The following is a 27,297-nucleotide window of genomic DNA, read 5'->3' on the forward strand; positions in this document are numbered from 1 at the left end:
GTCAGCCGACTAGGGGTGAGATACTGTGTTTTAGTTCTGGTCAATAGAATTACCACTCCATGTGAAACATACACGGTCACAGGATGTCCCATGACAATGGACTTACTCTGTTCCAAACTTGCACAGGTAGCAGCTACTGCTTTCAGACAGCCTGGTAACCCAGCAGCTACTGGGTCCAATGTGGCAGAGAAATAAGCCACAGGCCTTCTGGTCGTGCCATGTTCTTGAGTCAGGACTGACAATGCGCAATTATCGCGAGTGTCACAGAAAAGGGCAAACTCTTTGGAATAATCTGGCATTCCCAACGCAGGGGCTGTACACAGACAGTTTTTCAGTCTTGTGAAAGCCATTAGACTTTCATCGTCCCACTCTACAACATCTGGCATTCCTCTCGTGGTCATTTTTATCAAGGGCCTGGCTAAGGCTGCAAATCCCAGAATCCACTGTCTGCAGTACCCTAATACTCCCAGGAACATTCTGACATCTTTTTGAGTACGGGGCAACTGCATCTTTTGAATTATTCTCACTCTTTCTGATGTGACTTTTCTGACACCCTTTTCTATCTGGTGTCCTAGATATTTCACTGATTTCGCACAGAACTGTAGTTTGTCAGGGGCCACTTTATGCCCTTTCTCACACAGATGATTTAGGAGGGCAATGGTATCAACTACACAGTCCCTGTGACTTTTAGACGCCAGTAGAAGGTCGTCTATGTACTGCACTAACACAGAGTTCCCAGGTAAGATCAAAGTCTCTAGACATTTTTTCAAGATCTGATTAAAGATAGAGGGGCTCTCTGTATACCCTTGAGGGACCCGGTTCCAACAATACACGTGACCCTCGAAGGCAAATGAGAAAAGAAATTTGCTGTCGGGGTGCAGGGGTATCGAAAAAAATGCATGACATAAATCAATCACAGTGAACCATTCAGCATCCCAAGGAATCTGGTACAATATCACTGCAGGGTTCGGGACAATAGGGCAGCAAGGAACTACAATTTTGTTAACCTTTCTCAGGTCCTGCACTACCCTATACTTGCCACTAGGCTTTTTGATGCCCATAATCGGTGAGTTACATGGGCTGCTCATCACTTCCTGTATGATGTCTCCTTCTAATAATTTTTGTATTTCCAGAGTGACACCTGCTTTCACTTCAGCATTCATTCGGTAGGGCCTAGTGTTAGGATATACTGCATTGTCCTTGATGGCTATCTGTATGGGGTCCACATCTTTCATCAACCCCACATCTTTTCCAGTGAAATCCCACACCTCTGGCTTTACGGCTTCCTGGAGTTCTTGGGGCAAGTCCTGCAGGGTCAATCTTTTAATTTCTGAGTCAGGTCTAAGCAACAATAATTTATAAATGCCATCTTCATCTGGGGTCTGTATTTCAACACCTTTTGGTGTGCAAAAGATGGTACAGTTCATTTTGCACAGCAAATCACGACCCAGTAGATTCACTGGACTGGTGTCACAGACGACAAATCTATGCATCTGTTTAAAATTTCCAATTGAAATCTCCATTGGTTCGGTAACAGGAGTACTAATCAATTGATTAGATACACCCACTACTTGGATATTTTCTCCCGAGAGGGGTAGGTTTGGAACGTCCACTGTTCTTACAGTAGAACGGGTAGCGCCAGTGTCCAACAGAAAGGTGACATCATTTCCGTCAACCTTTCCTTCAATATATGGTCCAGACTGGTCTACCGGCAAGGAAGCGCCAAGTACGCACTCCTCGTCCTCCCCTCTCAGGCCCCGTCAGTCCTGATCATTACAAAGGAAGGTATCATTCAGCAGATACTGCGAAGTTGCTGTATTTCTGTTCTCCCCGCTTTCCCAAACCTCTATCTCTTCATCTTCTGCCTGTCTTCCCCTGTATACCTGCTTGGGTGCTCGAGGCACCTGAACTGTTTTTACCTGGGGTTGAGTCTTTCTTGGTCTTTCTTTCTGCGTCTGTGGAGTTAAATCAGGAGTTTTTTCATTAATATCTACTAATTGGGGACACTCGTTTCGCCAGTGTCCAATTTCGCCGCACTGATGGCAGGGAAATTTTTTCATAGCCTCTTCCCTGCTAAATTTGGGCCGGGGCTTTCCTCCACCCCCTCCCCCAGGACCTTTGTTCTCAGCATTTTTAACCATGTTACTCAATTGTTTTTCCTGCTGTTCTGCGAGCTTCACCTGAGCCCACATCACCTTTTCCTTGAGGGCCTTTTTCTTTTCTGCCATCTCATCCTCGCAGTACTTAGCGTACCGCAGGACCTCATCCATTTTCTTAGTATGCCAACAGATTTTATTATCTTTTATCCACTGACAAATTTCAGGTCTTAAACCATTTACAAACCTGTAAATAAAGTGCGTCATATCCTTCAGGTCGATGTTATCAATACCACTGTATGTTTTAAATACCTGCAATAACCTCTCATAGAAGGAGTGCACTGTCTCGTCCCTTTCCTGTGTTGTTCTATCTATTTTTGTCCAATCAGTTTCCTTTGCGGGCACCTTTTCTTTCAAGTGCTGAATTACCTGCTCATATTTTCGCATGACATCCTTTGATGGCTCCCCTGTTTCTTTATTTCTTGGGTACTCCTCACTCGGCCAGTCTATGTTTATTTTACACTGGGTCCATAAATCTACTGGAACCACAATGTCGAAAAACCCATCCAGGTCTTTCCACAGACATTTCTGTACCTTCACGAACCTTTCCACCTGCCTGTACCAGTCAACTGGTTTCTCTCGTAATTTTGGAAAATCGTTCGTGAAGGACACAATATCCTGCCTAGACCAGGGCACATGCACATATTTCCCTCCTGGAACTTCGCGCATGGGGCATAACTGCTCAGGTTTTTCTACCTCTCTTAAAGCAAACTCAGGAGTCACTTGTCGGGAGCGAACCTCTTCCCTCTTTTTCGCCCACCTGCTTCTCCATCTTTCCACATCTCCCCATTTCTGCAGTACCCCCATTAATTCTTTAATCTGCAACTTCTTCCCTGCCACATTCAGGTGTTCTATATCTTTGTCTGAGAAGTCTGCTCTGTACGGTTTCTGTAAGGGCTTGGATTTTGAGATATCTACCCCCATACTAACTGCTGTTTTGGTCAGTTTTTCGTGGAGCACTCTGGTGTTCCTTGTAAAGCTTTTACATATGAACGACAATTCTTCTTCAGAGTAGGTATTCAATCGATCCAACCCCACATTTCCTGCCATTAATTCTTCTATTTCGACCCTCAGCTTGTAGAGGTCTAAAGGCTTTGTTTGCGGAGTCTGCTTCTCTAATTCACGACTCCAACTCTCAATTTCATCCGGAGTTACCAGAGAGACATTCCTAGTACCTGTTGCTGTCTCTAATTTAATTTCTTTTGTATTAAAAGGGTTATGCCTCTGCTGTATTCCCTTTCCAGTCTGTTTGTTTGGCAATTCCAAAAACGCAACTTCAGACTCGCACTCACTGGACTGATCATCTATGATGATCGGTTCCTGTCTCGGGGTTGCCATGCCTGGGGTCATAACTGGAGTAATCGGATTTCCCTGACCATTTCCGTATAACGGAACCACCGGTCCTATAGTTACTGGAATAGTCAATGCCTCAGGACTGGTATTTAACTGGGAGATTTTCTGAATTATTTCTGTCCTTTGTCTAGCTAGAGCCTCTTGCTCCTTTTCCACTAGTACCCTTCTTAAAGTTGTGTCATGTAATATCTGTGGGGTCAACGGAGGAGTAAAACTCGGGGCAGTAGGATGCGTTTCACTTGGTCCTCCCCCATAATTAGGTTTCGGGAATAAAGTTCCAGTATTAAAGGACCTGCGCTCTTCCCCATATGGAGGTTGAACAAAAGGCAGTCCTGAATTCGATGGTTTCTCTTCGCTTTCATACAAGGGTCTGGGAAAAAAGATTTTCGTACGTGAATATTTTTCTTCCTGGCTCGCGGGCACTTTGGGATATATATCCCTTGTTTCCGTCGGTTCGGGTTTTTCAGGATAGGGCAATACTTGACCACCCCCTCCCAGTCCCAGGGACCTGTCTTCTTCCTTTAGGAAGTGGCGTCGGGGAACATCTCCTACACTGGAAGGTCGGGTTCCCTCATTGTAGGGTGGCGGACTTCTGGTACAGATGTCATCTATTAGTTCATCATCTGAATCCCCCAGGGCCCCCCAATGCTTACATTTTTCAGCACTTTTCTCACCCGCTCCAATGTTATGACATGCCGGCATCATGGGAAACAGACCCTCAACAATCATGCTCTGCCTCCACTGTTTCATCCTTTTATCCCTGGATTCCTGTTTCTGCCTGGGGTACCACTTGGTCAAACCCTTGTCCATTCGGGGTCTTTCTCTTTCAAAAGCCTCAATCTCCCATTCCTCTAATGCCTCATACTGCGTTAGTCTCGGTCTGGGATGCAGTTCATTCATTCGGGTTCTTAAATTAAATAAGATCCTACCATTGAAAGTACCATCTAACGGGAAAGCCAATACTCCGTCATCTTTTGTGTACTTCACCCAATTCTCCAGCCACACACAGGTATTGTACCCTCGGTCAAACATCATGAATGAGGCGGGAGTATTGGGTGCTGGGACAAGAACACCTTCCCTAGATTTAATCGGTTTGTCCGTTTTAAAATAATTTTTCACCTTACTTACAAGGGACATTTTTCTCTTGGTTCCGTACATAATATCGTATCTATTAGTCTTCCACTGATCCCTTTCAAACCCTAGGTGCCTTGGATCAGGTCGAGTTCCTGTAGTCTGCGAGTGCCACATACGACTTCTGCGCTAAACTTTGTTTACAAACTACCTCCAATCAGAACGCGCTTCAGAAATTCGTGCAACCAATGGGTGCGCGACACTAAATAAGCTCCGCCAATGGGTGCGCGGCCCCTTCGTGAGACAGTTCCCACGCTCCGGCGCTCACCCCTCCTTTACAATTCCAGCTCCGCTACCCGCCCGCTGCTTCTACCAATCCTAGCGCGGCACAGAGTGACGTCAGAGGCGCTTCGCGACTGACTCCCTCCCTTCACAAGGTAACGGAAACTTTCTTTCTTTTAAAGTGCTCAGTGCTTGGTTATTTTACAACAAATACACATTCGCCACAGTGCTCAAGTGTCTAGACAGAGAAAGAATTGTTTTACTGCAAGTAAACTACTTCCATTTACTTTTCACTCGCTGCGGGCAGATCTCTTCCGCCTACCCTTCACTCTAGCATCGGTGAACCTGTTATTCCCCTAAACTCATCCACTTCTTTCCGGGATATATTCCGAGTTTAAGGTTTCTCAGCGGACCCCTCTGCTTTCACGCTAGCTCCGAGGAACCTGCTACTCTTCCGATGTGACCCTTACTAGGTTACGCCACTATGGGAATTTTGCCAATGAACCCCGTTACTGTCATTTATTCACACATGTATTCAGAAAACCCTAGTTAGTGCTTCCCGGTTATCCTAACCTGCACCTAACTTTCCTCGAACCTGTGACCTCAGGACAATGGATTCTATTCACCACTTGCCCTTTCAATTCCCCGGGGAGTTCGGACAACATACAACAAAACGATTGACAATTGCATGGATTAGTACATATAACAATATAAGAACAAGAATAATGGCAATACAGTAATTCATGAATTTCTGCATGCGTATTCACAAGAGAGTGATCAGTTCCCTCAGAACAGCCGCTCTTATAGCAGCATTAATATAATAGCAGCTTCCGACTTAACTAGTCCAACTAATCCCTGCCTTACTCTCAACTAGTCCCTAACCATCCTCTAGCTACCAGAAAACTGATAGAGCGCGCGAGGCCACCCGACCAATAGTTTTCGCCGTTTCCGGCTTCAGGGCCCATATACTTTTCAAATCACCATATACATCGATCAGGTGACTTCACGAGCTCTACCAAGTTGGTGTGTGTGTGTTCCCTGCTACCAATTTTCGGTGCACCCGACTTACCATCCACCGATGCGGGTGCCTAATGTCCACAATGAATCAGGGAGCTAGCTGTAAAAGAAAGGCAGCAAAATACAAACCCAACCAATAACATTCAAATACTGTTTAAATGACCACGGACAACTGGAAGTTTTAAAATGTTTATCTAAAGTTCATTATTTTCTTGCATGAGGTACAATAAAACAAGGCAATCAATAACCAAGATAACGTAAATTATATATGCATAAAGAAATAATGACAGAGTAATCATCAAGGTACTAATAAAATGTAACGAGAAAAGATACTATGCAAGTCAGTATTATCTAAACAGGGATAGCCTAAGTGTGGGTGACTATAGGAGAGTTTATAATGAATAACACGCTTCCCTTAAGGTGAATGGGCCTTTGAACAATCTAGGCAATGAAGTTCTAGACCATATCAGGAAATGACACACTGCTATGCAAAATATAATTTCTAACAAATGAGAAGACATAGGAATAAACTTATGGAAAAATATAAATGACTTTCAATAGTTGCAGAAAGGCATGGAAAATATAACATATGCAATGTTGAACTTTATTAAAGCAAAAGTTAGAAATTCAGAAGGTGCAAGAATTTCAAGAGGTTCAGAGCAATATTTACCTAGAAAGGTGTGGAAACCAAACCCTGGCCACGGGTCAGTTAAGGACAGGAAACCCTCAAGGAAGGATACCCCTCAAAGGACAGCAGGTGCAGAATGGACACCCAGGATAGGACAGGATACCCTCGGAATAGGAATCAGGACAGGACCCTCAGGACAGGACAGCAAACCCTCAGGACAGGACCCTCTTCAGGACAGGACCGGAACCCACAGTTCGGAAGCAACGCCTGCGCTCCACCCGCTCTGCAGCTATCGATCAAGACCCCGATTGGGTCAGCGAACTCCCAGCTAAGTGCTTTGCCAGCACTTTAAGGTTCAGTAGAACCTTAGTCTATGGTCAAATTCGGACAGAGTGCTCCGCAGCGCTCTGTATCTTCAGTCACCTATTGAGTGCGTTGGGTCAGTGACAGGTCAGCTAAACCAGACAAGTCGGACGGTTCACTAGATGAACCCAGGGTAGATATACAGTTTGGGGACAGTGTACCACCCCCCAATGTTGCAAAGTGTCAGAATCCCTCAATTTCGATTGGTCCTAAGGTAGGATTTGGGTAACACACCAATCACAATACACGATTTGAAGCCTTCATTAACATATTTGGGTACCGCCTAGCAGGTTTGGGGTTCTCATGAGAACTGTGCAGGAAATTAACATTGTAACACATGAGGAGCAACATTCGCCGTTCTCGTAGCGCAGAGGTGGCTTTCCCAGGCGCATCTTGACTGTGGCTGCCAGCTGGCTGAGTTCCACTGTCCAAAGTGGCCACTTTTCAATGCTCCCTGGTCATGCGCAGAAGAGACCGTCAATATGGCTCCCAATCAGTTTGGACCCCCATTCCCCGCGGTACATGAAAAGTAAGCGAAAACAAGTTAATACATAATAATGTCATTATGAAAATACATCATAGGGTTTGTACTTTTAACTCATCATCAAGAAATAAAATTATTGCATTAAATGTTAGCTACATTGACACGGGCACAAGAGCAGTGGCACGAGCAGTACCACATGATAAGCACAGCTATGAATTACGCATGCGCATAACTTTCCCTCCACTTCTGCAGACGCGTCAGGACACGTGAGTGTGGCTGACGCATGCGCAGTAACTAAAATACAAGCGGCGGCCATATTAGAGGACACGGATTAAATTCATTAGAAATACACATAGGCAAGCTTCGGGAACTTTGCCTAAACAAAATAAATGTTAGTAAAACATACGCTTTTGTTACCTTATTACACATAAACGAGGTTCTTGACTTCGGCAAGCCGCAAAATATGCGAAGCTTTGCTTCATCATTTTTACCTATAATCAATGGGAACATTGTCCAACGCCTCCAAAAGGCAGTTCGAAAACATTTTATGCAAAATGTCCATACTTTTCAGGCTTCAATGTCACAAATCTAGAAACTTTTTACTTTAAAAATGTAAATCAAACAGGAATGAAAAGTATGTTGACCAATACTAAGCAAGTTTATTCTGCAGCCTTTTATGCTCAGCTGTCTACATTAGGCTTTGACTTTTCGAAAGACAACATTGAGACAAAAACTGTCTGGGGCACAAAAGACTGGCAGGTGCAAGGTTTAGAAGCCTTATTCAGAGCCTGCCTCATCCCAGAACAAATAATGTTTTTAATTGACACTATTCAACAGACATCTTGTCTTGGCATAGCTAAGATAAAAGACTTAAACAAACCGTCCATACCTAAACCCACAACTGATAGTAATAGAACTACAGATGAGGAGGTAGACGTAAACTACATTATACGATAGAACAGAACTAATCCTGTTTGGAAAAAATGGTTAATCTGGCCAACAGACACGAATAACTGTCAAGATAGATTCCTGAACAAAACACAAGGATTTACAGTAACCAGGCCAGACCCAAGGTATATCCAGAGACAATATCCAGGGATAGTAACAACATACAGTGTAGGAAAACTGTGCATAGAATGGCTACAGAAATGAACACTTCCAGATATTAAACAACACTTATCTTCACCTAAAGATGGCGTTGATTTAAGAGAATTCCTATTGGGACCTCGTAAACCACGTCATAAACATTTCACACACGCCGGTATATACGCTGCTTATAATGAAGCTTGAAAAATCTCACAAATAGAAACTGCAGAACGGATACGAGAAATTGATTGCATTATATTTGGAGAAAGCTCTCTCTGTAGTGGACAATGGGTTTAAGACTCTGTCCTTCAGAATTTTTTCTTTGGACAGCATATTATCCTCTGCCATTGACATCATGGAACAAGACTTGCTAATGTTACAACATGGTCAGTCCCAAATACGTTCTTTAATGCTGCTAGGCTGGACGTTACAAAATCTCAGTTCGGGCTACGTGCCATGGCATCTAATCAACACCACGTCATTGTTTTCTGCATTTAACCTTACAGATAAACAAATCTCTTTGACACAGAGGGGAGCAGACTATACAGTGCTGAGCATTGAAAAACTGGAAAGATTAGCATTAACAGTTTCTGAGAAACCAGCCATAGAATGGATAATACATGGCACCATCACGATACCAGTGACAATTTTCCAGTTTTGGTATTGCTTGAAACACATACCAGCAGGCCTGAATGAAAGGTTGGGTAAAGAATACATTAAGTCAACCTGGGATTTACTATACACTCACACATGTTGGAGTGGGGGAAAGGAAAAATTTCTTAGTGGGAACAATTGCAAACATTCACTAAGCGGTACACTTTTGTGTCAAGGTATTAATTTACATGGAGTCTGTGAGGGTTCTTCAAACAACCTTTCTTGCCACATGCACGGTTCCCCGGCAGCAGTGATAAATCCAGTTTTTAGGCAGCTATCCAATGGTAGCTACATAATGTTGAATGATCACAGCTGTTGTGGAATGATGCCAGGTATAGCCTATCTCGTTAGTGCGTCATCCAGGGTCACTTGTTGTATGCAATTATTGTTTCCTAAAACGAAGACAGATGGGGAGTTGCCCCTCTGGCCTTCACTGAACATCTCTTCTATTCGAATTGATACTTTAAGCAGAATGAAAGCCATTCTTTTACAAAAAACTGTGCCAGTGACCTTGTCCAAAGAGATGTATGATCTGCAAGTGGCAAGGTCCTCTGCGGAGATACATGCCCTATTACCAACAAACTGCCCAATACATTTCGCAGAAATGTTAGGTCGTATCTTAAACATGTCTGATACCAGTGGTATGGCACATGTATTTAAGATGATTTTTTCGGGACTATTAACACCCTTTGAAGCAGTCCTAGGCATTTTTCCAAATTTCATGCACTCTGTGTTCGGCGGTCTGCCTCTCATTTTGGGACTCGTAGCAGGGATACTATTTTTATTTCTTCTGCTCCGATATGGCAAGTACAGTCACAAGCGATACCCAGATTATCATGGAAAGTGCTCTTCTGGCGATGCAGTTTCGTGACCGAATGACACAGATTCTTGGCTTGGCTCGTTTAAGAGATCTGAAGACCACATGGTTCCTTTCGTTCAGACCAATCTGGCAAGATTGCATATTACCTGTTCTACGATGCCTACTTTGTGGAGAGGAATACGTGTTAGACGTTTGTTTGACACTTCCATCAGCACAGCCAACGAATGTTGACGCTTTGCTAGGTCCGGTAACGGCTCACACATTGTGTTGTCCCCAACGGCTACCAATTTCTGATGACGGCATTCATTGAAGTCTCACAGACGCAAGTTCCTGCTAGTGAGATTCATGGACCAACAGGCACACAGGTACCATCTACTGTGAACGTTGCTAATGCGGTTGACGCTGACGGCGATGATTCTCATCTGTGTACAATTGATCTACTTAATGAAGTGGTTCAACTTTCACCTACTGTGGTAGACGATTTCTTTGCCAGCTTAGACGATTTGATGTTTTCTCCTGACACCGGGAATAACTTTTGAAAATTAGCACACAGCGTTCCATGAACTCTGAATTCGTCCTTCGCTTTTCAAAACAAAACATCTAACTTTGGAACTCTATTTTTCTACTATTTTGATTTGACTTTTTCCAAAATTGAACTTTTTTTTTGGCACTAAGTAATGTGCTTAAAGTAGAACTATTCTTAGAGAACAAGAAATACCTTTGGAACACTTCCTAGAGACAATATTTGGCCTTGTCCTCCAAAATAATAACAGTTTATATATTCTGCTATGGAGTGGTCTCGACTTTTTCTTCTGTAAACTTAGAGCCATTTCATAAATGTCTTTCATGATTCTTTCAGATAGCATTTTCAATGTCGTTAAATATGCTTTGAATGACAACAAATGTTTTTAAAATTTGTACAGTACAAATACTGATTTTTGTGTACAACCATTTTTTAAATGCATTTGATGTATATTTGGGTGGGATCGTGAACACATTCTTTTATTTTATTTATTTATTTACAGGTTTATATAGCGCTATGAATAAACACCCGAAGGAGTATCTCCGCGCTGCAAACAACCGGTACAGAAACTGATAAAAGAGCAAAGAATTAGAAAAACACTGTAAGCCCACAGAAATGCTAATTAGAGTGAATCAAACAGAAAAGTTTTGAGGTATTTTCTGAATTGAAGGTGGTCATTGCATTGCCTCAGTGAAAGCGGGAGTGAATTCCACAAGTTGGGACCTACAACAGACAAAGCCCTGCCACCTAACCTGGCTTTAGTTATCTTAGGGACATTTAATAACAACTGGTCACTGGATCTAAGAGCACGGGTGGGAACATAAGGAACAAATTTGTTCGCCAAATACTCTGGTCCTAATTGATTGAGGCCTTTGTGGATAATACAGCAGGTCTTAAACTTCACTCGTTGGCGTATTGGTAACCAGTGAAGTTTATGAAGTAACGGTTTGGAGGAGGATCTGGGGGGTGCATTTAGCACCAACCTGGCTGCAGTATTTTGCACCACCTGTAAACGATCCAGAACTTCCTCACTTGCACCTGCCAGGAGACCATTCTTTAGTTATGTTTCAGATGCTTACAGATTTAGTAATATCGGATAAAATACGTGGAGTGGGTGTTGTATAGCATTTTAGGACCCTAGTGTAATTTTCCCAATTCATGCGCTTATATAGGTATAAAGTACCATATCCTTATATAGGCATAGAAATCATAACCATATTAAGACATAGATCATGCAGTCCCAATACGCAATGGCTACTTCCACTAGTTTCAAAAATCTACAACGATTTCTTGGAAAAACCCGCCTTCAGCAGTCAGGGACTTCCCCCTGCTTGAATATTGATTCATCCAAGAACTCATGGAGTTTTCAAAGAACTGGGACCCTTTGATGACGTTCTTATGTCCAACCTTACGTCAAACTCAGCACCTTCAAGGTATAAATATGCCTACACTTGCCCAAGCAAACACACAGTGGTTTGGAGCAGTTCGACTATCTACTTGCCCGACGCTACTCGCTGCAGCAAGTGCTGAAGGAAGCTGACCCTCCAGCAAGACGCACTGAGAGAGATGCTGTCTTTTCTCCTGCTGAGAAATCCAGCTCCAGTGTGTCCAAGCTACCCTTGCGGGTTGTTGGGAAATCGAGTCCTGAGACAGAGAGATACCAGACCTCCTTCATGCTAAACCAAGGTACGGAGCTGATTAGACCCTAAGAGAAATCTTGGATAGATTCTTGGCAAAGAATACTAAACTTAAGCTACACCTCACTTACTTCTTCCCTCACACTAGATGTAGGAAGGTGGATACCTGACTATGGTTACCCTAGATTTTTTGCCTTGTGTTTAGCTGGTTTTCGACTTAGTTGGCCTGGGATCCTACTAATCAGGGCCCCAGGCTATCTGCTCTCTCTTTAAATGGACTCCATGTACTATAGGTACATAACCAATTTGGTACTGGACACCTTATCAGCCCCTGTACAGTGCACTATAGGTGCCCAGGGCATAGGTGCATCCAAGGCCTACCAAGGGCTGCAGCATATCTTTTGCCACCCCTGGCTGGTACTTAAATCGACACAACTGGCTGTTCACACAGCTGGGGCAAGGTGGTGTAATCACCCCTTGCTTAGATATAGTATACCTATGTCTAAACCTATATCTGGACACATATATACCTATAAGTCAATCCTATGGCAGGCCTTAACAATCCTGGAGGCAGAGTGCTTAGTTTTATGTGAGATGGTGCTCGAGCATGAGCTGAGCCTGTCTGCAGCTTTCGGAACCATTTCCTTATAGCTGTTCTAGTGATACTGCCATACCATATACTCTTTAAGTGCATTATAATCCTCGCGGTTAATGCTAACTTTGGTTTGGCTTTATCAAAACATGTCGTGTTTGGTGTCATACATTTTGGAATACTACCCCCTCGCTAATTCTGGCGACGGGGGTGCATTCCACCCTTCTAGAGGGAGAAGACATGTTACTTACTGCAAATGTGGTTAATCCTAACCAGAGCCCCAGCATCACAAAATGGATGCTGCTGCCACAGACACGAGTCTGGCCTCCTGCTGCTGACCGAAACTCGACAGAGGAGGCTTGATCAAAGGATCTCCTGTCACAGGGAGGTGTCACACCACCCCAGACAGGAGATAGTGGATTGTAGCAGGGAGGGTTGAAAGAAACTAGACACTGCCTGAGGCACACAAGGTGTCACTGGGCAGATTCCAGTCAAACCGGTTCTGGGGCACTCCAGCCCCAGTCTTGGCGGCAAACTGGACAAAGGAAAGGGGTGTAACCACCCCCTTCCTGGGTCCCACCCATAGGAGGGACCTAGCAGGTAATCCAGCCCCCGATTTGGAATATAGGTGGGAGCAGTGCCAATGCACATCAGATTATCCTGACTGAAACTTATGAAACAAAACTCTGGACCCTTCGACATCCTACTCGACGTAGAAGACTGAAGAATCTCCCTTGTGGTCAAGGAGTGACCACCCTGTGCAAACAGGCACCATCCAGCACCTCAACGTTTGCTTTGTTGCAGTTCCCGCCAGAACTCGAGCAACAGAGATCAACAAGAGCCAGCTTTCCTGCCTACCAACAGCCCGATCCACAGTCTATGCAGAGCTGAGACCTGTGGAGGTGACCTGAAGCGTGGGAGCGGCCATCTTGGATAAACCACAAAGCGCTGACCGTGCAGCAACCGAGGCTCCCTCGAAGCTGTGCATTGGTGTGTGAGAAGCAGCTTGTGCACCGAAGCTCACCCCTCCACACTTGACGAGTGCTGCGTGGGGCCCTTTTGCATTTTCCTGCTTGACGCGTTGGTCCGGTCACTTGCCCGTTGGCTAGTGGCCCCAGTACCGACAAAACCTTGAATTCACATGGCTGGTCTGGTTGCTCCAAACTGGCCCTCGCTCCCCTGAAAAGGAGCACCCGCTCTGACCTTGCTGGTCCGAGTGTTAAGCCTTCTTCGAATCCTGCGTGGGTTGCCTTTGCCAAGGCTTGTTGACTCTGATCAGGAAGTCCACACTGCCGCCAGCGAGAGCCTTTGTGGGACAGCTTGTGATTCACTCCAGGACATCCTCGGTGCCCCAGAGTCCACGTGGCAGTGGAGACAAGGCACCCGTCATCAACCTGATTGCGCCCGACATCGCCTGGTTCCTTCCTGGTTCCTTCCTGGTCACTGGCTAGTGACCCAGACTCTGTCCCCTCTGCTTTCAGGTACCCTTCAACTTCGATCCACCCTTGGATCGCACTGGACACTTCTCTTCTGGATGCCTGCAGCATCTTCATCCTCAGGCACCATCGAACTGCGTGACGAAACCCGACACAGATTGGCACCTGTGCACCCGCTTCCTGTGGGTGAGGTAACTTACGAGCGCCAGTGTTCCCACACTGGTACACACCTCTAGTGCCTAAGTCTAAAGTTTGGTAGTCCTAGTCCAGTCGGAAGACTCCTTTTGCAATAACATTGTAACTTTTACGCACCATTGACTTTACAGTGGTGCAAGCCGTGCTTCCCGCACTGCACCCGAATACCGCGGGCTACTCCCGTCCTAACTGCTGTTAGTCCAGTGTAGTCCCAGCGATTCACAAGGCCCTAGGCCTTACCCCCCATCGATTAGTGATTGTTATACCACTTTTTTTGATATATGGTATGAGTGGCCACTGGCCTCATCCAAAACGTGCAACTTGTTTATGTTATACTGTGCTTTTATTTAAACGCGTGTGCTTCATTGCTCATAAAGAGTAGTGGGGATTATTCTAAGAATAAATACATATATTTTGATAATATATAACTTGTGTGGTGTCCTTTCATTTGATATTACAGGATTGTATATGGTAAAACAGCTGGCTTCACATGTCCTTTGGAGTTAAGCCTTTAAGGCTGCTTAGTCCATGCTACCCCTAGGATAGCTTGTCTATAAGGTTGACTTACAACCACCACCATAAGGGATTGTTTGGACTGATACAAGGTGCCCACAGAACTGTGGACATCATATACCAGGCCAACTTCTCACATTGGTAAGCAGCGGTACGAATTTGAGCTTGCTGTTGTTTTACCTTTGCAATCTTTTTTATCAAATTGAAAGATCACATTAAGTACCATAGGTACATATAAATAAAAGCTTAGCATATTTGAGTTCTACTGAACTTAGTGGTTGTAGGTAGAAGGGCTTAGCACACCCTGACTACAACTCACTAGTAAGGGACAGTAGGAAAACACTTAGTGTAGGTAGGTGCATCACTTACACCACACTAGAGTCATGTCTGGCACAGGTGAACCTACAGGGTCTCTACCTGTGAGGGTTGACCCTCCACAGGCAACCTCCAGCTATGACAAATTCAGCTACAAAGACTTGAGTGCCTTGTGCACTGCAAGGAAGCTGAGAAAGGGTCACAACCCTACCATTCATATCATGATAGCCATCCTAGAAAAGGATGACCTTGAGAAAGCTAGAGTAGCTCCCTCAGGATCAGGAGAAGGAGTGAGTCCCCCAGACACTGAGAACACCTCCCCAGAAGTAGAAAATGAGGAGGTAGACCCTGAATCAGAAGGTGAAGAGTCAGATCATGGTCAAGGTGATAACCAGGTACCAGTGGTAAGGCTTAGCCAAGCCAACTTGGACCTACATGGAAATGGAGAGGGCCAGCACCTCCCCAGAGTACATACCCGGATTCTCCCAGGCAATAGGAGAGAGAGAAGCCCTTCCAGGGATTCTCCCATTTCTAGTGCCTCAAGAGAATCACAGAGAGGAATGACTTCTCCTCAAAGAAGAGAGCATAAGGCCAGGATGAGAGCAGTTAATCTCCAAATAGAAAGAGAGGAATTAGCCCTGGCCAAAGCTGCACTTGCTCTTGCAAGAGTGCAGAGATTGAGTGGGGAGACTCCCACTGGTGGCAGCAATATCCCAAAGGATAAAGACAGGTCCTATGATACTAGAAACCTGAGTAAGATTGTGCCCCCCTACAGAGATGGGGATGATATCCACAAATGGATAACTGTCACGGAGAGGGCCTGCATGGTACATCAGGTCCCCCAAGATCAGTGGGCAGCAATCTTGTTGCTCTCCTTTTCTGAGAAAGGGAGAGATAAGCTCCTCACTGTTAGAGCTGGGGATGCTAAAAATTACAATGTCCTGAAGAGTGCTCTTATTGATGGGTTTGGATTAACCACTGAACAATACAGGTTGTTGTTCAGAGACACCCAAAAAGCTCAGACTCAGGACTGGACTGATTTTGTAGATTGTGCTACTAAGGCTCTGGAAGGTTGGCTACATGGCAGCAAAGTACATGACTATACAGGATTGTATAATTTGATTATGAGGGAGCAGATCCTAAGTAATTGTCAGAACTAGCTTTTACACCAGCACCTGCTGGACTCAGATCTGACTTCTCCACAAGAATTCGGTAAGAGGGTAGACAAATGGGTCAGAACCAGGATTAGGCCTAAGAATCAGGGTAATGAGCAAAATAAGGATACTTCCAAGGCTCAAGAGAAGGGTGGGGATGAATCTAAAGACAAGTCTCCCACAGGGCCCCCAAACTCCAAGGATGGGGGTGGGTCCCAAAACAACTCCTCTACCCAGAGGAAACCTTACTGCCATGACTGTAAACAGCCTGGCCACTGGAAAACAGACAGCTGTTGTCCAAGGAATAGCAATAAAGAAAATATACCTCCAAGTAAAGCTCCAACACCTCCTGTTACTGTCAGCAGTAATCCCCCAGGTGGTGGGAGCACCCCCAAGAATTTGGGTGGGTTTACTTTTGGAGCGCAGGTGGATTCTGGCCTAACCAGGTCCCCTAGTCCAGATACTCTTGTATATGAAAATGGCATGGGGTTTGTCAACTTCACTGATTGCCCAAATACTTTGAGCAAGTATAGACAGGAGCCCATCATCAATGGTCAAAAAGTTGAGGCCTACAGAGACACAGGGGCTAGTATCACCATGGTGACTGAGAATCTAGTCCCCTCAAGGCACCTTTTACCTGGTGCCACATACCAGGTGACAAACATTGATGGAGTGCAGAGAAATCACCCCATGGCAGTAGTAAATCTCAGCTGGGGAGGTGTCACTGGCCCAAAGAGAGTGGCAGTGTCATCAAACTTGCCTGTAGATTGTCTACTTGGGAATGATTTAGAAATTCCAGCCTGGGCTGAGGTGGAACAAGAAACCCATTCCAAAATGGTAAATCTCCATGGAAAGGTTATTGGGGCTGTAATGGCTACAGCCCCAATCCAAGATGTCCTTCCTGAAAAGGTTGGTAGGGCTGTGCAAGACTCAGCCCCATCTTCAGCTAAATCCCTTCCTGAAAAGGTTAGCAAAGCTGTAATGATAACAGCCTATACCCAAACTGAGTCCCTTCCTGAAAAGGTTGGTGGGCTGTGATGGCCACAGCCTAAACTCAAACTGATTCATGTGTTGTGAATCCTGAAACTATGGATCACTCCACACAAACAGAGAGCATTGAGGAGGAAGAGAAATCTCCCTCCTACCAGACATTAGGAAAGGATCCGCCTCCTCAGGGAACTGATCTTACCCCTTGTGAAGGAACTGCCCCAGAGGTAGTCAGGCCTAGCCTGGCAGAGCCCCTGATGTCAGTGGACCCGTCCAAGGTGGGACCCAGTCTGGAGCAGGTAACCTGCCCCTCTCTACCCTGCCTCAGTCAGCCCAGGGCTACAGAGGTCAAGGAGGTCAGGGAGCCCCAAAGGGCCCCCTGTCAAATAAGGCACCCCCATCAGCAGATTAGGGGCACCAAAGCTAGCAGCCCTAGCAAGGTGAAAAAGTTAAAAACTCCTGAGGGATCCCCCTTACCACTAGTTAGGGACCTCCCACAGATGGAAACTGTTAGGCACAGCCAAACCTGGGACCTAAGGGCCCCAAACCTGACCTGTCCCTCCAGTAAGCCAACAGAAGGGACCCAGCCTCCAGCTGTAGGCAGCCAGAGGTTGACCCTGAGAGCACAGTGCAACTCAGTCAAGGAAAGAAAGGCACACATGGTGAAGAATGATTGGAGGAAGCTGAGCCCTACATTAGTGGAGCCTCACTTCAGTACTCCATCTCAACACCAGCCTTTTACTTTGCCAAAACACACCAAAGGTAGTGATTCCCTATGGTGGCGACCCTCTGATACCCCTAGGGTGAGGGATTGCTTAGTGGACCATGAGACAGGGGGTAACCATGCTAGTGCAGGTACTTCCTTATATGGCCACTTAGGCAATATAGGCTTACCTGGTCAAGGATAGCCTTATCTCCTTTCGTTTGGGGGGGGGGGGGCTATGTAGGAAGGTGGATACCTGACTATGGTTACCCTAGATTTTTTGCCTTGTGTTTAGCTGGTTTTCAACTTAGTTGGCCTGGGATCCTGCTAATCAGGGCCCAGGCTATCTGCTCTCTCTTTAAATGGACTCCATGTACTATAGGTACATAACCAATTTGGTACTGGACACCTAATCAGCCCCTGTACAGTGCACTATAGGTGCCCAGGGCATAGGTGCATCCAAGGCCTACCAGGGGCTGCTGCATATCTTTTGCCACCCCTGGCTGGTACTTAAATCGACACAACTGGCTGTTCACACAGCTGGGGCAAGGTGGTGTAATCACCCCTTGCTTAGATATAGTATACCTATGTCTAAACCTATATCTGGACACATATATACCTATAAGTCACTCCTATGGCAGGCCTTAACAATCCTGGAGGCAGAGTGCTTGGTTGTATGTGAGATGGTGCTCGAGAATGAGCTGAGCCTGTCTGCAGCTTTCGGAACCATTTCCCTATAGCTGTTCTAGTGATACTGCCATACCATATACTCTTAAGTGCATTATAATCCTCGCGGTTAATGCTAACTTTGGTTTGGCTTTATGAAAACATGTCGTGTTTGGTGTCATACATTTTGGAATACTACCCCCTCGCCAATTCTGGCGACGGGGGTAGCATTCCACCCTTCTAGAGGGAGAAGACATGTTACTTACTGCAAATGTGGTTAATCCTAACCAGAGCCCCAGCATCACAAAATGGATGCTGCTGCCACAGACACGAGTCTGGCCTCCTGCTGCTGACCGAAACTCGACAGAGGAGGCTTGATCAAAGGATCTCCTGTCACAGGGAGGTGTCACACCACCCCAGACAGGAGATAGTGGATTGTAGCAGGGAGGGTTGAAAGAAACTAGACACTGCCTGGGGCACACAAGGTGTCACTGGGCAGATTCCAGTCAAACCGGTTCTGGGGCACTCCAGCCCCAGTCTTGGCGGCAAACTGGACAAAGGAAAGGGGTGTACCCACCCCCTTCCTGGGTCCTACCCATAGGAGGGACCTAGCAGGTAATCCAGCCCCCAGATTTGGAATATAGGTGGGAGCAGTGCCAATGCACATCAGATTATCCTGACTGAAACTTATGAAACGAAACTCTGGACCCTTCGACATCCTACTCGACGTAGAAGACTGAAGAATCTCCCTTGTGGCTTTCCTGCCTTCCAACAGCCCGATCCACAGTCGATGCAGAGCTGAGACCCGTGGAGGTGACCTGAAGCGTGCGAGCGGCCATCTTGGATAAACCATAAAGCGCTGACCGTGCAGCAACCAAGGCTCCATCGAAGCTGTGCATTGGAGTGTGAGAAGCTCCAGCCCCAAGCAACTTGAGCCCCAAATCTCACCCCTCCACACTTGACGAGTGCTGTGTGGGGCCCTTTTGCATTTTCCTGCTTGACGCGTTGGTCTAGTCGCTTGCCCGTTGGTTAGTGGCCCCAGTACCAACGAAACCTTGAATTTACACAGCTGGTCTGGTTGCCCCAGATTGGCCCTCGCTCCCCTGAAAAGGAGCACCCGCTTTGACCTTGCTGGTCCGAGTGTTAAGCCTTCTTTGAATCCTGCGTGGGTTGCCTTTGCCAAGGCTTGTTGACTCCGATACGGAAGTCGACACCGCCGACAGCGAGAACCTTTGATGTACAGCTCGCGATTCACTCCAGGACATCCTCGGTGCCCCAGAGTCCATGTGGCAGCGGAGACAAGGCACCCATCATCAACCTGATTGCGCCCGACATCGCCTGGTTCCTTCCTGGTTCCTTCCTGGTCACTGGCTAGTGACCCAGACTCTGTCCCCTCTGCTTTCAGGTACCCTTCAACTTCGATCCACCCTTGGATTGCACCGGACACTTCTCTTCTGGACGCCTGCAGCATCTTCATCCTCAGGCACCATCGAACTGCGTGACGAAACCCGACACAGATTGGCACCTGTGCATCCGCTTCCTGTGGGTGAGGTAACTTACTGGCGCCGGTGTCCCCACACTGGTACACACCTCTAGTGCCTAAGTCTAAAGTTTGGTAGTCCTAGTCCAGTCGGAAGACTCCTTTTGCAATAACATTGTAACTTTTACGCACCCTTGACTTTACATTGGTGCAAGCCGTGCTTCCTGCACTGCACCCGAATACCTCGGGCTACTCCCGTCCTAACTGCTGTTAGTCCAGTGTAGTCCCAACGATTCACAAGGCCCTAGGCCTTACCCCCCATCGATTAGTGATTGTTATACCACTTTTTTGATATATGGTTTGAGTGGCCACCGGCCTCATCCTAACCGTGCTACTTGTTTATGTTATACTGTGCTTTTATTTAAACGCTTGTGCTTCATTGCTCATAAAGAGTAGTGGGGATTATTCTAAGAATAAATACATATATTTTGATAATATATAACTTGTGTGGTGTCCTTTCATTTGATATTACAGGATTGTATATGGTAAAACAGCTGGCTTCACATGTCCTTTGGAGTTAAGCCTTTAAGGCTGCTTAGTCCACGCTACCCCTAGGATAGCTTGTCTATAAGGTTGACTTACAACCACCACCATAAGGGATTGTTTGGACTGATACAAGGTGCCCACAGAACTGTGGACATCATATACCAGGCCAACTTCTCACACTAGACTTAGGTTAGGGACATCGGATTAGGCGTATTTTAGAAGCACCAGTTGAGTACTTTTAGTCTTTATTTATAAATGTATGTATTCTATGGCTTCGAAACCATATCATGCTTTTACAGTATTATTTTATAATACTCTTCATACTGTACGCATTGTACTTTGCAACCAGTATTACGATTGTAGCAGTTCATTTCTTCTGTATGAGAAAGAAGACTGTTCAATAAATACTTTTTATTGAAAACGCCCGTCTTTCTATTTCTCTACAACTCTAGTGAACGAAGCATGCACAAGTGAAATATCTATCTATTGTTTCCGCGACTCTAGAGATATATTTCTTATTCTTGGGAAACAAAGTTGTCAGGTTTATGCGGTTGTCAGAAACTAATCCCTTCCTGTGAATTCAAGAAAGTTTCTAGTGGTCTCTGAGCTAGCTGGCACTCACAATAAGTCTAATATGTTCGATAGAGACCTAGTCGACCTAAGTCCTACGTCACATCTATAGGATATATTATTCCAATGCGCAGAGCCTATTGGGAATATAGGAACTACACTACAATGGGAGTAAAAAAGGCCAATTGGTGCTAATGGTTTTGAATTACCTAATTTGGGATTACCTAATTGGTAATCACAAATTAGGAAATGCAAAACCAAGGGTGCCCCTGAAGCACCCCATAAAGCACAATGTGCGCATGTGAAGAGCACACATGCCCTAGGGGCATGTGTGCTCTACGTGGTTGTGTGCATTTTCAAAAACTTTTACATGGTTACCATTGACTTGGAGTCCATGGTAATAGCATTTCTGAAATGCCCATTTTGTATTTAGGAAATGTTTGGTACATGTGTTTAGGGAATCACAAATAGCAATTCCCTATTTAAAGTCACAATTTTGGGTAATTGCAAAAAAATGTGATTACTTAAATGCACTGCCAGAGACTTTCATACATCTTGAAAGGCTATTTTGCATTTGCAAATGGTCAATTTTGCGATTCACACCATTTGTAAATGCAAAATCGGTGGCTACATGTGGTCCATAATCCCCATTTTGCAGGGGTTTTGTTTTGGCTACAGAGAGAATGAATAATTCAATTGACTTTGGTCTCATAAGTCATAAGGCTTTTTGGAGCCAAGCATCACTATTGCTGTATTCCATTATTGAACGGTATGTTCCAGGGAGAACTTTTTAGAGTGACATTGAAGGGAAAGGTTGTCATTCCAATACTAAGAACAATTCATTGAGAGGAAAATCCTAAGTAGTTATAGAAACTGCTATACAGCTAAATTTCTAGTTTCAATGTTTTTCACAAAAAAATTAAAAGGGTTGAGACACACGATTGGGCCACGTGAGTCTCAAAAGATGGCAGCCTTATGTCAATTAAAACCTTTCACAGGATAAAACTCAAACACACAACCGCAAAGGTTTATTCAAATTAAGAATCATTACAGAGGGGCAAAAGGTAGCTAGTTAGGCAAAATAAAATCAGTATCAATATTGCATACAATAATACAAATTGTGAGAGGTATCAACATAAGGCTGACCTGCAGAATAAGTAAATAGACAGAACCAAAATATAGTTCATAAATGTGCTCTGTCCAAGAGCCAAAAATAGTCTAATTATAAATCAGCATGTAGACCAATGTGGAGTCTGCCTTCAAGAAAGTAAGAAAAAGTCTGAGTATAAATCATTAGACAGACTAGTACAGAGTCGGTACAATTCAAAAGGTGAGAAGAATCTAAATACTATTCAGTGAGCAAAATGACATAGAGACTACGCATTTCGTATGACAAGAAAAGTCAGGAATACATTTCAAAGGATTTAATGTGATAAATTTGATAAATCAGATATGAACCATTTAGGAACACCTACTTTTTATGTGATGAATCAGATAATAACCATTTAGGAACAGGTACTTTCATGAATTATTGTAATAAGGCATACATAGGAAATGAGAAAAATGACACGACTCTTATGCTACAAAGTGAAAACAATACACAGTGCAACTGTTTAGAGCAGATCCCAGCAAAGAGCCTTGACTATGTTGCAACCACAGGAACATACAGCACGTTGCTTTCTTCTAGAGGAACACACATTCATATATTTCACCTCAGCAATTAAAACACCACAATGAAAATAATTCTATTTTGGGTATTTTCTGAAAAGAAAACACTCTTAAGAGAAACATGCAAGCCACATATTTTGTTCTGGCACCGAAAAACAAATGTCACTATAGTCTGACATTAGCCTAGTCATGTTATTTGAAGGCTGATATCAAGTCAAATAATTTAAACTAAGCATTATTATTTGTTTATGAAAAATTACTCTCACAGTAAGGCCCACACCTAAATATTCTTGTAAGCATTTAAAGAGAGCCATCTTAAATTCAACTTTGCCTAAGTGTTGCGTAGTGGTAGAAAGGCCAACAGTGCATGCCTACTGCAATTCGTTAGGACCCCTTTTCTTTTACGTATGGCTCAGCACCCCAACTCGAGATTCAAAAGTTTTTTCAATCTACCTGACTGGATTTTGGTAATAAAACATTGATAAATGGTATACTGGTTTGTGATACATCACTTGAAAACACCAAATTGGTATGGGGTTGTAGTCCCATTTAAGGAGTCAGTAAAATAAGGAGTCAGCAAAACTTTACTGACTCCAAAAATAGGATTAGTACATTCAAATGCATTTGTGATCCAAATTTCTGAATTGGATTGTGCAAACGTAAACATGCTTTGCATATCTGGCCCCTAAATCATAAAACCAAAGAGAAGCATGTGCTTCCTCTATTGGGGTATAGTTTTCTCTGAGCCTTTCTAAGCAGTGGCACCAGGAGTGACCTTTGTTGGAAAAGCAGTACTAACGTGACAAACTGGATGTTAAGGGAGCACAGGTCACAAAAAGTTATCATCTTAGATTAGCCAGACATTTTTATTTATTTTTCAATTTATATTTGCTTTAAACACTTTTTTAATACCAACTTGCAGTTACATCTCCTCTCTTGTATTGACTATTATTGTATCATCAAGGTAAGTGGAGTTTGCAGTGTTAAGAATAGTAAATCTATACTTACCTATATATGTTTACAGTGGCAATATGTTTGCAGTTGATACTCTGAAGTTGATGTAAGTGCAGGCTGGTATTATTGACTAATATTTCCATACACAAATGTTGAGCCTCAAAATATAGTGTTACTGCAGATTACAGTATGTATGTATCAAGCATAGCCGTACAGTGGGAGTAATTACATTAGCTACTAATTCAAACTTTGATAACATTTCTAAATGCTCTACTGTGAGAAAGTGGATTATTAATTGGAGTGGGTTGTAGTCCTCTTCAAATAATAGAGGTTCTGTTCCTTACTAGGTTCAGTTAGATCTTAATAATTTAAACCTGAGCTGAGCCCTTGATTGATGTAACACAGAGCTGACAGCCTTAACTTAGGAGAAATGTGTAAGCATCTATCAGTACTAAAACAGTTAATAAGTAGAAGATAAAACACCCAAAGCTAGGAGAGCTGAGTGTTTTACAGTTGGCATGCCTCTTTGAAATGTTTTTTAAAGGTGGCTAAAGAATCAAGGTTACAGGTTGGTTATGGTGTTTCAGGAGTGACAGAGAGTGTAAGATGGTGCTAGTTCACTGATGTGGTGGTGCTGATGGTAGTGGTGATGGTCATTGACACTACATGATTTGGCAAACGTGTTACATTCCTTTATATTGCCTCTCACGTGTCTGAGACGACCATTTCTTGCATGAGTAGAGGAGAAATGTGAATTGTTTTGGGATTGCCAGTTCGATTTTGAAAGTGTGGATATTAGGACCTTTTGAAAGGAATGGAATGCAGGGCTGATCTTCATGTACATGAGCACTCCCACTTCAGAGTTACTTAATCAGTCATGCCACTATCTTTGCTTAAAACTGCAACTAATCCTACTCCACTTTCGGATGTCTCACTACCTACTATATTAGCCAATTAAGTAAACAAAAGACCACTCCCCCCATACAAATGCGCCAAAGTTCTAACATAAAACCCACAACCTGATTTTACATTTGAAAGTTACATCAAATCAGTTTTATCACCTTACTAAATGTCCTAATTACATGGTATGAAAATTCATCTTTAGAGCCTAAATAAGTAGCTAGAAAGAGGAGGAGGGGGGTACAAGCTCTATGATTGTTTTAGATGAAGCATGATACTAGTTAATAAAGTCTTGATGCAAATTATTTGAATATGGAACTGCAACATTTAAAAAAATGTTTAATAGGAATGTTAGAGATGGAGTGTGAAATATTTTCATGACTGAAATATATCCTATGAGAAATGTTGGAAAAGTCTTACATTTTCTTCTCTCAATTCATCTCTTCTATAGATGCCATCAATTGTGATAAGTGTCCAGAAGACCACTGGTCAAACCCGGAGAGAAATGAATGCATCAAAAAGGTTCTGGAATTTCTCTCCTTTGATGAGCCCCTTGGAGCAGGCCTAGCAGCCATTGCTATTCTGTTGTCTCTTCTCACTGCTGCGGTACTGGTAATATTCATTAAACACAAAGACACCCCAATAGTCCGAGCTAATAACCGGTCTCTCAGCTACATGCTCCTCTGCTCGCTCATGCTCTGCTTCCTGTGCTCCTTGATATTTATTGGACGACCAGTCAAGATGAGCTGCCTTTTTCGACAAATGTTCTTTGGAGTGACATTTTCTTTTTGTGTAGGGTGCATCCTTGCTAAAACACTTCTTGTTGTGATTGCCTTTAAAGCCACAATTCCAGACAGTAAATTCAGGAGGTGGCTGGGGTTCAAGTTCCTACATTTATTGTCCTAGTGAGCTCTGTGCTTCAAGTTATGATTTGTGTTACATGGTTGGGCTTGTACCCTCCTTTCCTGGAAATGAACCTGAAAACATCCATTGGAAAGATTGTTGTAGCATGTAATGAGAACTCACAGGCTGCCTTCTACAGCATGTTGGGCTTCCTGGGTGTATTAGCCTGCCTGAGCTTCCTAGTTGCCTTTCAGGCAAGAAAGTTGCCCAACACCTTTAATGAGACAAAATTGATCACCTTCAGCATGATGGTCTTCCTCAGTGTCTGGACATCCTTCATCCCAGCGTACCTGAGCACTAAGGGGAAGTTTATGGTCTCAGTAGAGATTTTTGCCATACTGGCCTCAAGTTCTGGATTACTCTTCTGCATATTTTTTCCAAAGTGCTACATTATTATACTGAAGCCTGAAATAAACACGAAAAAGCATCTACAAGGCAAAACATAAACCCTCTGGACTTACAAAAATGTATGAAAATGTGCACATCAACATTTGGCTGTAACAATAATTTACATGGAGTCTGAATGTAAAGAAGTCTTATTTAATAAAGTTCCCAATTATTCAGGCTTACACAGAATGTTAGCCTATCTATGAGTCCTTGTGAGAAAGGACAAAGAGGGGACTCCTGTTTTCTGATGTAGTTATGCCCAAGATACCTAATATTCTAATGCTAAGTTCCCATATAAAAAGGGCAATGCGATATTATGATGGGAAGAATTTAGGGACAATAGAATGATGTAGGGTTTAAGATGTGTCATTTTGTGTTTCTCTCAGGGGTGCAATCCTTAATTGGTAAATTCTCACAAGAGCACTATTTTGACCCTTTGAGACTCCAAATTTGCCTCCTACTCTGAGTCATCAGGACTGAATACGCTATGCCAATCAGATACACAGGAAGCAGGTTGAGGTCAATACTGACTTGGGCACATAGTGTAAAAACAATTTATGTTTATACAAATTCTTACTTCTCCTACCTTCAGATTCTCACTGTGTTCAGCCGCTCAATTCTCTCATACTGTATCTGCTTTCTGCCTACATTACTCGCTACTGTTCTGCCCTTCCTATTATCTCCTATCCTCTACTTTTAACTGTGATTTTGTTCTCGCATTACTCTTCCTCTCTATTTTTCAATTCATTTTCATTTCCTACTCTCTCTTCATTATCTCTCAGTGGCCTATTCACAAACTTAAATTGACACATTAGATGCACTCAAGTGCAAATTTAGGCTGGCCCCTAGCAGTAACTTTACACTTTTTTGCCATTTAATATTTGAAACTGTTTATTCATTACTGGATGGAAACTAACATGTCTCTGCCCTTGAATTTAATTTAATGAGTTAATGTGAGTAACATTTTATCGTTTTAGTTTAATAATTATTTTACGTTAATTTACAATTGTATTTTGTGTAATGTAAATAAATTTTAATTAACACACTCTCGCTCTCCCTCAATATATACATTTTTGCTGGGAAAAAAAAAGTTACAGTGACGTTGAAATTGCGAAATAGATTTTAAAAAACCTTAGAAATTCATTAAAAAAACAATGGTTACAGGGACGTTTTAGTTACGTACCGGTTTTACACCCTTACACAACCTTATAAATTCAGCACTTATAGTTATACTTATCTCAAGAAACTATATGT

At 43.7% G+C, this 27,297-nt stretch overlaps 1 pseudogene across 1 annotated transcript in view; it reads left to right on the plus strand.

Annotated features, from left to right (window-relative positions):
• LOC144769095 (vomeronasal type-2 receptor 26-like) overlaps positions 1 to 27,074 on the plus strand; it is a 191,562-nt pseudogene extending 164,488 nt beyond the window's left edge. The window contains exon 4 of the transcript XR_013598669.1: positions 25,205 to 27,074. The product of XR_013598669.1 is annotated as a vomeronasal type-2 receptor 26-like (transcript). The remainder of the gene's footprint in view (positions 1 to 25,204) is intronic.
• Positions 27,075 to 27,297: the final 223 nt, after the last annotated feature.

Source organism: Lissotriton helveticus, chromosome 7, assembly GCF_964261635.1.
Source record: "Lissotriton helveticus chromosome 7, aLisHel1.1, whole genome shotgun sequence".
Lineage (NCBI taxonomy): Eukaryota > Metazoa > Chordata > Amphibia > Caudata > Salamandridae > Lissotriton > Lissotriton helveticus.